At 42.1% G+C, this 16,461-nt stretch overlaps 1 protein-coding gene across 11 annotated transcripts in view; it reads right to left on the bottom strand.

The window, feature by feature from the left end:
- The window catches only part of SYNGAP1 (synaptic Ras GTPase activating protein 1), a 199,911-nt gene that overhangs the window by 108,297 nt on the left and 75,153 nt on the right, over positions 1-16,461 (bottom strand). The gene's annotated exons all lie outside the window — the stretch shown is intronic.

The raw sequence follows: 16,461 nt of genomic DNA, 5'->3' as shown, positions 1-16,461 counted from the left end.
TACTACTACATTTTCCCCGTATTCGCCACAGCTTCCACTAACAAAAACAGATAATTTTTTTCCTGAGGATGCATTCTAAAAAACAACGGGGATATGTAACAGAATACAATAACTATAATAACGCATCATATGTAAACGACTATAACTACTATAATACTGCCTCCTATGTACAAGAATATAACTGCTATAATACTGCTCCTATGTACAAGAATATAACTGCTATAATACTGCTCCTATGTACAAGGATATAACTACTATAATACTGCCTCCTATGTACAAGAATATAACTACTATAATACTGCTCCTATGTACAAGAATATAACTCCTATAATACTGCCTCCTATGTACAGGAATATAACTACTATAATACTGCCTCCTATGTACAAGAATATAACTACTATAATACTGCTCCTATGTACAAGAATATAACTACTATAATACTGCTCTTATGTACAAGGATATAACTACTATAATACTGCTCCTATGTACAAGAATATAACTGCTATAATACTGCTCCCTATGTACAAGAATATAACTACTATAATGCTGCTCCTATGTACAAGAATATAACTACTATAATACTGCTCCTATGTACAAGAATATAACTGCTATAATACTGCTCCTATGTACAAGAATATAACTACTATAATACTGCCTCCTATGTACAAGAATATAACTGCTATAATACTGCTCCTATGTACAAGAATATAACTGCTATAATACTGCTCCTATGTACAAGAATATAACTACTATAATACTGCTCATATGTACAAGAATATAACTACTATAATACTGCTCCTATGTACAAGAATATAACTACTATAATACTGCTCCTATGTACAAGAATATAACTACTATAATACTGACTCCTATGTACAGGAATATAACTACTATAATACTGCTCCTATGTACAAGAATATAACTGCTATAATACTGCTCCTATGTACAAGAATATAACTACTATAATACTGCTCCTATGTACAAGAATATAACTACTATAATACTGCCTCCTATGTACAAGAATATAACTGCTATAATACTGCTCCTATGTACAAGAATATAACTGCTATAATACTGCTCCTATGTACAAGAATATAACTACTATAATACTGCTCCTATGTACAAGAATATAACTACTATAATACTGCTCCTATGTACAAGAATATAACTACTATAATACTGCTCCTATGTACAAGAATATAACTACTATAATACTGCCTCCTATGTACAAGAATATAACTACTATAATACTGCTCCTATGTACAAGAATATAACTGCTATAATACTGCTCCTATGTACAAGAATATAACTACTATAATACTGCTCCTATGTACAGGAATATAACTACTATAATACTACCTCCTATGTACAAGAATATAACTACTATAATACTGCTCCTATGTACAAGAATATAACTACTATAATACTGCTCCTATGTACAAGAATATAACTACTATAATACTGCTCCTATGTATAAGAATATAACTACTATAATACTGCCTCCTATGTACAAGAATCTAACTACTATAATGCTGCTCCTATGTACAAGAATATAACTACTATAATACTTCTCCTATGTACAAGAATATAACTACTATAATACTGCTCCTATGTACAAGAATATAACTGCTATAATACTGCTCCTATGTACAAGAAAATAACTATTATAATACTGCTACTATGTACAAGAATATAATTGCTATAATACTGCTCCTATATCCAAGAATATAACTACTATAATACTGCTACTATGTACAAGAATATAACTATTATAATACTGCTACTATGTACAAGAATATAACTACTATAATACTGCTCCTATATCCAAGAATATAACTACTATAATACTGCCTCCTATATCCAAGAATATAACTACTATGATACTGCTCCTATGTACAAGAATATAACTGCTATAATACTGCTCCTATATCCAAGAATATAACCACTATAATACTGCTCCTATGTACAAGAATATAACTGCTATAATACTGCTCCTATATACAAGAAAATAACTACTATAATACTGCTCCTATGTATAAGAATATAACTACTATAATACTGCCTCCTATTTACAAGAATATAACTACTATAATACTGCCTCCTATGTTCAAGAATATAACTACTATAATACTACCTCCTATGTACAAGAATATAACTACTATAATACTGCCTCCTATGTACAAGAATATAACTACTATAATACTGCTCCTATGTACAGTAATATAACTACTATAATACTGCTCCAATGTACAAGAATATAACTACTATAATACTGCCTCCTATGTACAAGAATATAACTACTATAATACTGCCTCCCATGTACAAGAATATAACTACTATAATACTGCCTCCTATGTACAAGAATATAACTACTATAATACTGCCTCCTATGTACAAGAATATAACTACTATAATACTACCTCCTATGTACAAGAATATAACTACTATAATACTGCCTCCTATGTACAAGAATATAACTACTATAATACTGCTCCTATGTACAGTAATATAACTACTATAATACTGCTCCAATGTACAAGAATATAACTACTATAATACTGCTCCTATGTACAAGAATATAACTACTATAATACTGCTCCTATGTACAGTAATATAACTACTATAATACTGCTCCCTTGTACAAGAATATAACTACTATAATACTGCTCCTATGTACAGTAATATAACTACTATAATACTGCCTCCTATGTACAAGAATATAACTGCTATAATACTGCCACCTATGTATAAGAATATAACTACTATAATACTGCTACTATTGTGGGAATTTGCTCTGGTAGTTAGGACTAGCGGATGCAGTATAGAGGCAAAGTACACAGTTCTGAAATCAACAAAATGCAGATAAGGTGTATCACAAAACGCAGGTGGCTTGGTGTTTGTTCACACACAAGGAAAGTCCATAAACAATAAAACTCACTTTTTCTTATGGGTGTTAATTTACACCCTGTTAGCAGTTCAACCTCATCATGTCTATAGGCGGCCTGTTCGCCTTTAGAGGGGCCCGAGTCCTCCAGCCCGGCTCAAACCTCAAATCCCAGCACAGCCCTCAGTTCACAGCATACAGATTCCTGAGCTCCACTGTCAGAACGAGGTAAATCCACCATGGTTGTGCTGGCTGTTTTTTTATGCCTGGCAAAACCCGGCTTGGAACATGGGGAGTAGTCACCCACCCAGAACTTTGACTACTCCCAGTAAGAACCGTCCCATATCAGCTATGACAGCCATGCTAAATCTTCAAGGTGTCAATTAGCAATAGCTGCTGCTGACACATAAAAACCGGCTCTTACGTCACTGAGGCCAGGAACCTTGGTGACACATACCTTCTATCCACGATGATTCCAGGTACCTTCTTACATACCCCCCTCCACCCCTTTGTTCAACCCTGAGGGGGTGAACACCTGCCATACAGTATACCCGGGACAGGGCATCCGCGTTTCTCTGGAACCGGCCTGCCCTGTGTTTCACGGAGAACTTAAAGTTCTGTAAGGACAGAAACCACCTGGTGACTCGGGCATTTCTGTCCATGGCCTGGCTCATCCACTTGAGAGGGTAATGGTCAGTCACCAGGCGGAACTTTCTCCCCAACAAATAGTAGAGGAGAAATTCTAGTGCCCACTTGATAGCCAGGCACTCTCTCTCCACTATACTGTACCTGGTTTCGGCAGGGGTGAGCTTGCGGCTTAAAAAGACAACAGGATGCTGTTCCCCATTGACCTCCTGAGAGAGTACAGCACCGAGGTCTACTTCTGAGGCATCTGTCTGTTCCACGAACTCCCTATTGAAGTCAGGGGCGTCACCAAAACCGGTGACCCGCACAGGGCCGATAATTTGTTTACTTGGGGTTTGATCACTCCGTGCCCAATGACATACCCCAGGTACTTAGTCTCTTCTAACCCTATCGCGCATTTTTTGGGGTTAGCGGTTAGTCCAGCTTTTCGAAGTGAGTCTACTACAGCCTGCACTTTGGGCAGGTGACTTTCCCAGTCGGTACTGTGGATGACAATATAGTCCAGGTAAGCCGAAGCGTAACGACGATGTGGTTGCAGCACAATGTCCATTAGCCTTTGGAAAGTGGCGGGGGCGCCATGCAGACCAAAGGGTAACACCTTATATTGATACAGCGCCTCCGGTGTGATGAAGGCCGTTTTCTCTTTGGCAGCCTCCGTTAAGGGTACCTGCCAGTACCCTTTGGTGAGGTCCAAAACAGAAAAATACCGGGCTTGGCCTAACCTCTCAATCAGCTTGTCTACCCGGGGCATGGGATACGCGTCGAACTTAGATACCTCGTTTAATTTTCGAAAATCGTTACAAAACCGCAACGTCCCGTCCGGTTTGGGTATCAGTACTATAGGGCTGGCCCACTCACTTCTAGACTCCTCAATTACGTCTAGTTGCAGCATTAGTTGTACTTCCTCAGGTACCCAGTATGGTGTCAACCGGATTTTGGTCTGAGGATCAGTGACAATGTCATGCTGGATTATGGAAGTGCGTCCAAGGAGGTCTGAGAACACATCCGTGTTCCTGCTAACGTACACTCCCTGGCCTCCTGAGTCTGTTTAGAGGAGAGGCTGTCAGCAATCTTCACTGTGGCAACCGCTTCCCTTACATCAGACCGAGGGGCCGGAACCTCTCCCTCTAGAAAACCCGGCCGCGGGCTGTCGTCAGTACTGGTCTCCCAATCCTTCCATGGTTTGAGTAAACTCACATGGTAAACCTGCTCCGGCTTCCGCCGCCCTGGCTGGTGTACCTTGTAGTTTACTTCTCCAACCTTTTCGAATACCTCGTAGGGTCCCTGCCGCCTAGCTAGTAACTTACTGTCCACTGTTGGCACCAGAACCAAAACCCAATCTCCCGGGTTAAAGATCCAGACCCGAGCCTGCCAATTATACACCCGACTTTGAACTCGCTGAACTGCCTCCATATGTTCCTTTACCAGCGGCAACACGGTTTCCATACGTTCCTGCATCTGGGTGACGTATTCAACAACACGTGTTGCTCCCACGCCTCTTTGGCTATGTCCAACAGACAGTGAGGGTGTCTACCATATAGTAGTTCGAAGGGCGAGAACCCAGTAGAGGCCTGGGGCACTTCTCGCACTGAAAACATAAGATAGGGCAGAAGGAGGTCCCAGTCCTTTCCATCCTTAGCTACTACTCGTTTTAACATATTGTTTAACGTTTGATTAAAATTTTCTACTAGGCAGTCAGTTTGCGGGTGATAGACGGATGTCCGTATGTGTTTGATATTCAGCAACTTACAGAGCTCCCGCATGACCTTGGACATAAAAGGAGTCCCCTGGTCAGTCAGAACCTCTTTGGGTATCCCCACTCGGGAAAACATCTCCATTAACTCTGTTGCTATCAGTTTGGCCGATGTATGTCGCAGTGGCACCGCCTCTGGGTACCGAGTGGTGTAGTCCAGGACGACCAAGATGTGTAGGTGCCCCCTAGCGGTCTTCGGTACTGGGCCTACGACATCCATAGCGATTCTCTCAAATGGTACCTCAATAATCGGGAGGGGCACTAAGGGACTGCGGAACAGGTGCTGGGGGCTAGTGGTTTGGCAGGTCGGGCAAGACTTACAAAAGTCATCCACCTCTCTAAAGACACTAGGCCAGTAAAACTGTTGTAGTATCCGGTCCTGTGTCTTCTGCAGTCCCGGATGACCTCCAAGAACATGTTGGTGGGCTAACTCTAACACGAGTTTTCTATAGGTCCCGGGCACCACCAACTGTTCAACAGGTTCACCCCGCAGCTGGTTTAGTCGATATAGCATATTCTGGTGGACCACAAAACGGGGAAACATCGACTCGGGCCCAGGTTGTTGGGGTACACCATCAACTATTACCACATTCTCCCAGGCCCGGGATAGGGTTGGGTCTCGGCATTGGGCTGTACCGAAATTCTACCCGGAGACGTTGAGGTCTGCCAACCGAGGACCCGATGGCAACTCCTCCACGTCTCCCACCATTACCCTACGCGGTAGTAAATACAGTAATTCCAGTCCGTTAGTTTAGATGGAATTTGCAGCGAGTCTCCAAAGTGATGTGGGTTCAATTCACACAGAGCGTTTGTAGATTAGCGAGACCGCGAGTATTTCAGTTTTCCCAATCACAGGTATAACCACTCCCACTGCGGCAAAGAGAAGCCAGCTATCACAGACATCCTCTACAGTACTTTAGAACTTCCTGTGGAGCATCAAAATGCGCCAATAGTGAAGCAAAGCTATTTAGATCTCAACTAAAACTGCGCTGATATACTCACAAGTGCACGCAAGTAACAGCCACATCAAGTGAATTCAAGTCTCCTTTTCTCTTCAATATGGTATTATGATCCTAGGAATAAAGTTCCTTCCATAGTGAAGTACCATCAATAACCTTATGTAAAAGGGTTTATTGTACTCACAAGCGTCTTTAAAATCAAGCGTATAAAACTAAAATCCTGCGTCCTCATACAGCCCGACCCGGGTTTCGCTCAATTAGCTTCATCAGGGGCTGTCTCTCCCTCTTCCACCGAAGTGGCAGTCAACCCTACTGCTGGCCCTTCGGCCTCAGGTTCCCAGGGTTCTGGCCGTCCCCCTGAACAAGGCCAATCTCCTGGGCTTATTCCTGTCTCAGGGGTATCCTTAACCTCACAACTGGCCATAGGGCAGGGAAACCTGGAAAGTCTCTCCCTATTATGATTTCATAGTGGAGATTTGTGGCCATTGCCACTTCATGGGTCCACCTGCCGGGCCACCGTAGTTAGAGACACCAGCGCTATGGGGTAGTCTTTCAAGTCTCTATGAATACACATCACCCCAACTTTCCAGCCAGTATACTCAGCGGACCGCACCAGGGTAGCCCTTACCAGGGTCACCAAGCTCCTTGAGTCCAGCAGCGCCCTCCAGAATATGTCAGCCAATAGTCTATCCAGCATAGCCGTGGGACTCAGCACATCAGGCTGTAGCCACTTTTGCAAAAGGTGGAGTAAGTCATAATACTGGAGTCTCGCGGGCTCAGCCGGCTCAAACCCCCACTGATGTACACGATGGGCCCGGACCAACACATTCACCCCCAGTCTTACCAAAATCTCACCCTTTACCTTCGGGTAGTCGGCCGCTTGATCGTCCGGCAAGTCGAAATACACCCACTGAGACTCTAATGCAAGAAAACGAGCGACGACCTCAGCCCACTGGTCTCGGGGCAGCTTTTCCCTGGTGGCCACTTTCTCGTACATCGCCAGGTAGGTTTTGATGTAGTCTGCGGGTGTCATCTTAGGGATCGCTTTCCGGGCATCGTGGACGCTTGGAGTTGCTCCTGCTGTCTGCAAAGCCATCACGTGTTGTAGCAGCAACTGGTTGGTCTCTTGCTGCTGCAAATTAGACTCCATGAGGGCCTTCACAACAGCCTCCATTTTGTTGTGGGGCACTGGTTGAAATACAGCTGGTTTGATGTACGACATAGAACCGTGCCCAAAAATGCAAACTCAAAAATATATTGGCGTTCACGCCACCCTCACTGCTCTTGCTTGCATCCTCCACCAATTGTGGGGATTCGCTCTGGTAGTTAGGACTAGCGGATGCAGAATAGAGGCAAAGTACACCGTTTTGGAATCAAACAGCGGTGTTTATTCACACATTGGTGTATCACAAAATGCAGGTGGCTTAGTGGTTGTTCACACACAAGGAAAGTCCATAAACAATAAAAGTCGCCGGTCAGTGCAGCCGAGATGAGGACATTTTGGGGCCTCGTGCTGCACATGGGCTTAGTCAAGAAACCTAGTGTCAGCCATTACTGGAGTGGGGACGTCCTCTACCAGACCCCACTTTACAGTACGGCCATGACACGCTCCCGTTTTGAGGCCATCCAGAAATGCCTGCATTATGCAGATAATGCAGCATGTCTCCCCCAAGGTGATCCTGCCTATGACCGCCTGTACAAAATCAGGCCGGTCATCGATCACTTTGGGGCCAAATTTGTGCAGGCCTACGTACCTGGAAGGAAGGTCGCGGTTGATGAGTCTCTCATTGCGTTCAAGGGGAGACTCATTTTCCGCCAGTATGATCCCTCTAAGCGGGCGAGGTATGGCGTGAAGCTGTACAAACTTTGTGAGAGTACCTCAGGGTACACTTACAAGTTTCGTGTGTACGAGGGGCGAGATTCCCGTATTCAACCCCCAGAATGTCCCCCCACTCTGGGTGTTAGCGTGAAACTTGTGTGGGACCTTACGTACCCACTGCTAGATAAGGGTTACCACTTGTACATGGATAACTTTTATACTAGTATCCCCTTGTTACAGTCCCTCGCCGCCAGATCCACGTCCGCTTGTGGGACCATGTGGAAAAATCAACGCGACCTCCCTGCCCACCCCCTCCAGGTACCTATCCCCAGGGGTGAGACCCGTGCCCTTACCAGTGGAAACCTGCTGCTGGTCAGATATAAGGACAAGAGGGATGTCCTTGTACTGTCCACAATTCATGGTAACGGCATCACCCCTGTCCCTGTGTGAGGTACTGCGGCAACGGTCCTCAAGCCCGATCAGTATATGGGAGGAGTTGATCTATCTGATTAAGTCCTCAAGCCATATAACGCCATGCGCAAAACCCGGGCATGGTACAAAAAAGTTGCGGTCTGCTTGGTGCAGGTTGCCATGTACAACTCTTTTGTGCTGTCCCGGAGCGCTGGCAACACAGGGACATTCCTTCAGTTCTATGAGGCAGTCCTCAAGGACCTGATCTTTTCTGACCAGGAAAGAGCAGGCCGGAGTACCTCGGGAACTGGAGGCGCCCGGATCGTCCCTGGCCAACACTTTACAGGTGTGGTCCCCCATACTGGAAAGAAGGGACGAACCCAAAAAAGGTGCAGAGTGTGTCACAGGAGGGGGATACGGAAGGACACAACTACTCAATGTGACACGTGCCCCGATCATCCGGGCCTCTGCATTGACGGTTGCTTCAGGGGGTACCACACTTCCATGGAGTACTAAATTTATAATCCCTTTCCCTCAATTTAGCCACTGACAATCAGATAAAAAACTATGGTTCGCAGACTTGAGACACTAAAACTAATAAAATATTTTTTCAAAACTATTATTTTGTAAAACTAAAATAAATTAAAAAAAGTAGACATATTAGGTATCGCCACGTCCGTAAGAATCTGCTCTATAAAAAACCCCATGACCTAACCCCTCAGAAGAACACGGTCAAAAAAATAAAATAGAAACGGTGCAAAAAAAATTATTTTATTGTCACCTTACATCACAAAAATTGTAATAGCAAGCGATCAAAAAGTCATATGCCCCCCAAAATAGTGCCAATAAAACCGTCCTCTCATCCCGCAAAAAATTAGCTCCTACCTAAGATAATCGGCTAAAAACAAAAAAAAATAATGACTCTTAGACTATGGAGATACTAAAATGTTTTTTTTTTGTTTATCAAAAGATAATATAGTGTAAAACATAAATAAATAAATAAAAAGTAGACATATTAGGTATCTCCACATCCGTAAGAATCTGCTCTATAAAAATACCCCTCAGATGAACACGGTCAAAAAATTTTAATAAAAACGGTGCCTAAACAGCAATTTATTGGCAAATTTTCCATTTTAATCAGTTTTTTCCAATAACAAAGCAAGGGTTAACAACCAAACAAAACTTAATATTTATTACCCTGATTCTGCAGTTTACAGAAACACCCCATATGTGGTCGTAAACTGCTGTATGACCAAACGGCAGGGCGCAGAAGGAAAGGAACGCAGTATGGTTCCTGGAAGGCCGATTTTGATGGCCTTTTTTTTTTGGCACCATGTCCCATTTGAAGCCCCCCTGATGCACCCCTAGAGTAGAAACTCCATAAAAGTGACCCCATCTAAGAAACTACACCCCTCAAGGTATTCAAAACAGATTTTACAAACTTTGTTAACCCTTTAGGTGTTCCTCAACAGTTTAATGGAGATAAAATTTCAGAATTTCTATTTTTGGTAACCTTGCCTCACAAAAATGTAATATAGAGCAATCTGTTTTGAATACCTTGAGGGTGTAGTTTCTAAGATGGGGTCACTTTTATGGAGTTTCTACTCTAGGGATGCATCAGGGGGGCTTCAAATGGGACATGGTGTCAAAAACCCAGTCCAGCAAAATCTGCCTTCCTAAAACCATACGGCGCACCTTTCCCTCTACGCCCTACTGTGTGGCCGTACAGCAGTTTACGGCCACATTTAGGGTGTTTCTGCAAACTACAGAATCGGGGCAATAAATATAGCATTTTGTGAGGCTGTTAACCCTTGCTTTGTTACTGGAAAAAATGGATTAAAATGGAAAATTTGCCAAAAAATCTAAATTCTGAAATGTTATCTCCATTTGCCATTAACTCTTGTGGAACACCTAAAGGGTTAACGACGTTTGTAAAAATCTGTTTTGAATACCTTGAGGGGTGTAGTTTCTAGAATGGGGTCACTTTTGGGTGGTTTCTATTATGTAAGCCTCACAAAGTGACATCAGACCTGAACTGGTCCCTAAAAATGGGGTTTTTGAAAATGTCAAGAATTGCGTCTAAACTTCTAAGCCTTGTAACGTCCCCAAAAACTAAAATGTCATTCCCAAAATGATCCAAACATAAAGTAGACATATGAGGAATGTAAAGTAATAACTATTTTTGGAGGTATTACTATGTATTATATATAGAAGTAGAGAAATTGAAACTTAGAAATTTGCTAATTTTTCCAAAATTTGGGTACATTTGGTATTTTTTTTTATAAATAAAAAATAATTTTCTAAAATTCATTTTACCAGTGTCATGAAGCACAATATGTGACGAAAAAACAATCTCAGAATGGCCTGGATAAGTCAAAGCGTTTTAAAGTTATCACCACATAAAGTGACACTGGTCAGATTTGCAAAAAATGGCCTGGTCCTAAAAGGGAGTCTGTCACCACATTTGACCATATTAGACGGATCAAATAGCGTTATATGTGCCACCCAGAACTTAAAAACGGTACCTTTGTTGTATCTAATGGAGTTTTCTTTCAGCCAAAAATGAACTTTTAAGATTCTGTAAATTCGCCCTCTCAAGTGACCAGGGCGGCGTCTCAATCGTCCGAGCCCCAGGCAGCACCTCCTCAACGGCTCATAACCCCGCCCTCCGCGTGCCTCTGCCCGCCCGTTTACTCTCCTCCTCTCTCCTTTTCCACTGCGGCTGCGCGGTCAAATTCGTAGCGCAGTGGAAAAGGAGAGAGGAGGAGAGTAAAGGGGCGGGGTTATGAGGCACGCGGAGGGCGGGGTTATGAGCCGTTGAGGAGGTGCTGCCTGGGGCTCGGACGATTGAGACGCCGCCCTGGTCACTTGAGAGGGCGAATTTACAGAATCTTAAAAGTTCATTTTTTGCTGAAAGAAAACTCCATTAGATACAACAAAGGTACCGTTTTTAAGTTCTGGGTGGCACATATAACGCTATTTGATCCGTCTAATATGGTCAAATGTGGTGACAGACTCCCTTTAAGGGGAAATAAGGCTGTGTCCTTAAAGGGTTTCTACCACCACATTTTGACCTATTTAGCTGTCGGACACTAGTGATCTGCTAGTGTCTGCTCTACCTAACCATGCTATTGTAATTCCTTTCTCTGCAGCGGTTACCCTAAAAAACTTAGTTTTATTGGTATGCAAATGAGCCTCTAGGTGCTATGGGGGCGTCTTTTCAGCACCTAGAGGCTCCGTCCACTCACCATTTCTGCCGCCCAGCGTGCTCCAGCCCGCCCCTCTGCTCTAGATTGACAGCCTACTCGCGCCTGCGCCGTGTGCTTCTGTATTCGGCGCAGGCGCAGTGACTGTCTCCCTGCGCCGGCATCTTTACTGCGCCTGCGCCGATTACGGCGCAGGGAGCAGTCCAACAATCACTGCGCCTGCGCCGAATACAAAAGCACACGGCGCAGGCGCGAGTAGGCTGTCAATCTAGAGCAGAGGGGCGGGCTGGAGCACGCTGGGCGGCAGAAATGGTGAGTGGACGGAGCCTCTAGGTGCTGAAAAGACGCCCCCATAGCACCTAGAGGCTCATTTGCATACCAATAAAACTAAGTTTTTTAGGGTAACCGCTGCAGAGAAAGGAATTACAATAGCATGGTTAGGTAGAGCAGACACTAGCAGATCGCTAGTGTCTGACAGCTAATTAGGTCAAAATGTGGTGGTAGAAACCCTTAAAGGAGATAATATATTTCCTCCTATGTACAAGATTATAACTACTATAATACTGCTCCTATGTACAGGAATATAACTACTATAATAATACTGCTCCTATGTACAAGAATATAACTACTATAATACTGCCTCCTATGTACAAGAATATAACTACTATAATACTGCTCCTATGTACAAGAATATAACTACTATAATACTGCTCCTATGTACAGGAATATAACTACTATAATACTGCTTCTATGTACAGGAATATAACTACTATAATACTGCCTCCTATGTACAAGAATATAACTACTATAATACTGCTCCTATGTACAAGAATATAACTACTATAATACTGCTCCTATGTACAAGAATATAACTACTATAATACTGCTCCTATGTACAGGAATATAACTACTATAATACTGCCTCCTATGTACAAGAATATAACTACTATAATACTGCCTCCTAGGTACAAGAATATAACTACTATAATACTGCTCCTATGTACAGTAATATAACTACTAGAATACTGCTCCTATATACAAGAATATAACTACTATAATACTGCCTCCTATGTACAAGAATATAACTACTATAATACTGCTCCTATGTACAAGAATATAACTACTATAATACTGCTCCTATGTACAAGAATATAACTACTATAATACTGCTCCTATGTACAGGAATATAACTACTATAATACTGCCTCCTATGTACAAGAATATAACTACTATAATACTGCCTCCTAGGTACAAGAATATAACTACTATAATACTGCTCCTATGTACAGTAATATAACTACTAGAATACTGCTCCTATATACAAGAATATAACTACTATAATACTGCCTCCTATATACAAGAATATAACTACTATAATACTGCCGCCTCCTATGTACAAGAATATAACTACTATAATATTGCTCCTATGTACAAGATTATAACTACTATAATACTGCCTCCTAGGTACAAGAATATAACTACTATAATACTTCTCCTATGTACAAGAATATAACTACTATAATACTGTTACTATGTACAAGAATATAACTACTATAATACTGCCTCCTATGTACAAGAATATAACTACTATAATACTGCTCCTATGTACAGGAATATAACTACTATAATACTGCTCCTATGTACAAGAATATAACTACTATAATACTGCCTCCTATGTACAAGAATATAACTACTATAATACTGCTCCTATGTACAAGGATATAACTACTATAATACTGCTCCTATGTACAAGAATATAACTACTATAATACTGCCTCCTATGTACAAGAATATAACTACTATAATACTGCTCCTATGTACAAGAATATAACTACTATAATACTGCTCCTATGTACAAGAATATAACTACTATAATACTCCTCCTATGTACAAGAATATAACTACTATAATACTGCTCCTATGTACAAGAATATAACTACTATAATACTACCTCCTATGTACAAGACTATAACTACTATAATACTGCCTCCTATGTACAAGAATATAACTACTATAATACTGCCTCCTATGTACAAGAATATAACTACTATAATACTGCTCCTATGTACAAGAATATAACTGCTATAATACTGCTCCTATGTACAAGAATATAACTACTATAATACTCCTCCTATGTACAAGAATATAACTACTATAATACTGCTCCTATGTACAAGAATATAACTACTATAATACTACCTCCTATGTACAAGACTATAACTACTATAATACTGCCTCCTATGTACAAGAATATAACTACTATAATACTGCCTCCTATGTACAAGAACATAACTACTATAATACTGCTCCTATGTACAAGAATATAACTACTATAATACTGCTCCTATGTACAGGAATATAACTACTATAATACTGCCTCCTATGTACAAGAATATAACTACTATAATACTGCTCCTATGTACAGGAATATAACTACTATAATACTGCCTCCTATGTACAAGAATATAACTACTATAATACTGCTCCTATGTACAAGAATATAACTACTATAATACTGCTCCTATGTACAAGAATATAACTACTATAATACTGCTCCTATGTACAAGAATATAACTACTATAATACTGCCTCCTATGTACAAGAATATAACTACTATAATACTGCCTCCTAGGTACAAGAATATAACTACTATAATACTGCTCCTATGTATAATAATATAAGTACACTTAGTATAAATGTGGGAATAATTCGATCTGATGAATGTTTACATTTTTATGGAATCTGTGAGCAAAAATAAAATAAAACAAGGCAGCGCTGGAAACTTCAGGCTTGGTGTCCCTTTAAGGAAGGTCTCTTCGCCGTCGTGTGCAGGGTGTGAGGTAAGTACATGCACAGTCCCTGAAGGATGCAGGATGGAATAAGATGCGGTGACATATATGTGCTCGGGGTGGGGCGGGCCGCGGGCGGTGCTCGTAGAGTCTTGTGGTTTTGCAGTTGACGGATCTCTTCCGCCGCCTCTGGCACAGTGGGTAATAAGGGGCATCCTTTGCTTGGCACTCCGGCCCCCGTGTGTCAGCCTCCCATACGCAGCGCACCTCAGCCTCTATACCAGTCCCACCCTCCTCCGCCCTCACTGCTTCCCTCTACATGTCTGCTACTCCTTAATGACTGTCCCTATGTGCCCTGCCACCAGTGTCAGACCAGCGCGGGAACGGTTAAAGCCGATGGCTTTGTTCTCTGCCTCCGATTGGTGGAACAGATCGGGACTTTCGGCTGACGGGTTAATTACAATAATTATCCTGTACAAGTAAAAGCAGCGAGTGTGAATATAGACCCATACTGCTTTATTCCGCTCCCTCACCCACTCCATCTCTGTGTCTCTATCCGCTGTAGGACCCCGCTCTCTCCCTCCTGGACCCTCCTCGGGGCTTTTACATCCCCTATCACTTGAAATCCTGCTTTTTCTCCTCCTGGCTATTGAACAGAACAGCAGCCCAGCTGTGCCCATCCGTGCCCGTCACCCGTTTTCCCAGATTCTCACTTTACCCGTCCCCCATCGCCTCCCTGTCTCTATCTCTCTCCCACTCTCTCCCTCTAATGCTCAGAGTTCCTTGCAGTAACAATGACAGGACAGGATCTGGGAGAGCAGCTTGTAATCCTCCCACATACCCCCGTCCATCAGCTGCCTCATTCAGCTACTGAGCGGGGAGGGGGGCGAGATGTTCCCACCGTCGTATCACCTTACCTCCCCTCGTACTGCCGGACCCCTCGCTGTGTACTCCTCAGTCCCGTCCTTCCCGGTCCACAATGTGACTGCTGGTGTAAACATACGAGCTGCTTGGGCCCTTACAACTCAGCAGTCTGCAGGGCCCCCTTCCATAAGTACTGCATCATACTACATGGGCAGTATAGCGCTATATACGATGCTCATGGCCCATGATGCGAACGCGGTACGTGCAACCAACACTTAACCACCTCAGCTCCCCTAGCTTAAACCCCCTTAATGACCAGACCACTTTTTACACTTCTGACCTACACTACTCTCACCGTTTATTGCTCGGTCATGCAACTTACCACCCAAATGAATTTTACCTCCTTTTCTTCTCACTAATAGAGCTTTCATTTGGTGGTATTTCATTGCTGCTGACATTTTTACTTTTTTTGTTATTAATCGAAATTTAACGATTTTTTGCAAAAAAATGACATTTTTCACTTTCAGTTGTAAATTTTTTTTAAAAAAAACTACATTTCTATATAAGTATTTCTCTACATTTATTGTTCTACATGTCTTTGTTAAAAAAAAATGTTTGGGTAAAAAAAAATGGTTTAGGTAAAAGTTATAGCGTTTACAAACTATGGTACAAAAATGTGAATTTCCGCTTTTTGAAGCAGCTCTGACTTTCTGAGCACCTGTCATGTTTCCTGAGGCTCTACAATGGCCAGACAGTACAAACACCCCACAAATGACCCCATTTCTGAAAGTAGACACCCTAAGGTATTCGCTGATGGGCATAGTGAGTTCATAGAACTTTTTATTTTTTGTCACAAGTTAGCGGAAAATTATTTATTTATTTATTTTTATTTTTTTCCTTACAAAGTCTCATATGCCACTAACTTGTGACAAAAAATAAAAACTTCCATGAACTCGCCATGCCCATCACGAAATACCTTGGGGTGTCTTCTTTCCAAAATGGGGTCACTTGTGGGGTAGTTATACTGCCCTGGCATTTTAGGGGCCCTAATGTGTGAGAAGAAGTCTGGAATCCAAATGTGTAAAAAATGCCCTGTAAAATCCTAAAAGTACTCATTGGAATGTGGGCCCC

Source organism: Bufo bufo, chromosome 8, assembly GCF_905171765.1.
Source record: "Bufo bufo chromosome 8, aBufBuf1.1, whole genome shotgun sequence".
In the NCBI taxonomy this organism is placed as follows: domain Eukaryota; kingdom Metazoa; phylum Chordata; class Amphibia; order Anura; family Bufonidae; genus Bufo; species Bufo bufo.
Note: the sequence above shows the minus strand (reverse complement) of the source record. Positions and strands in the feature narration are given on the sequence as shown.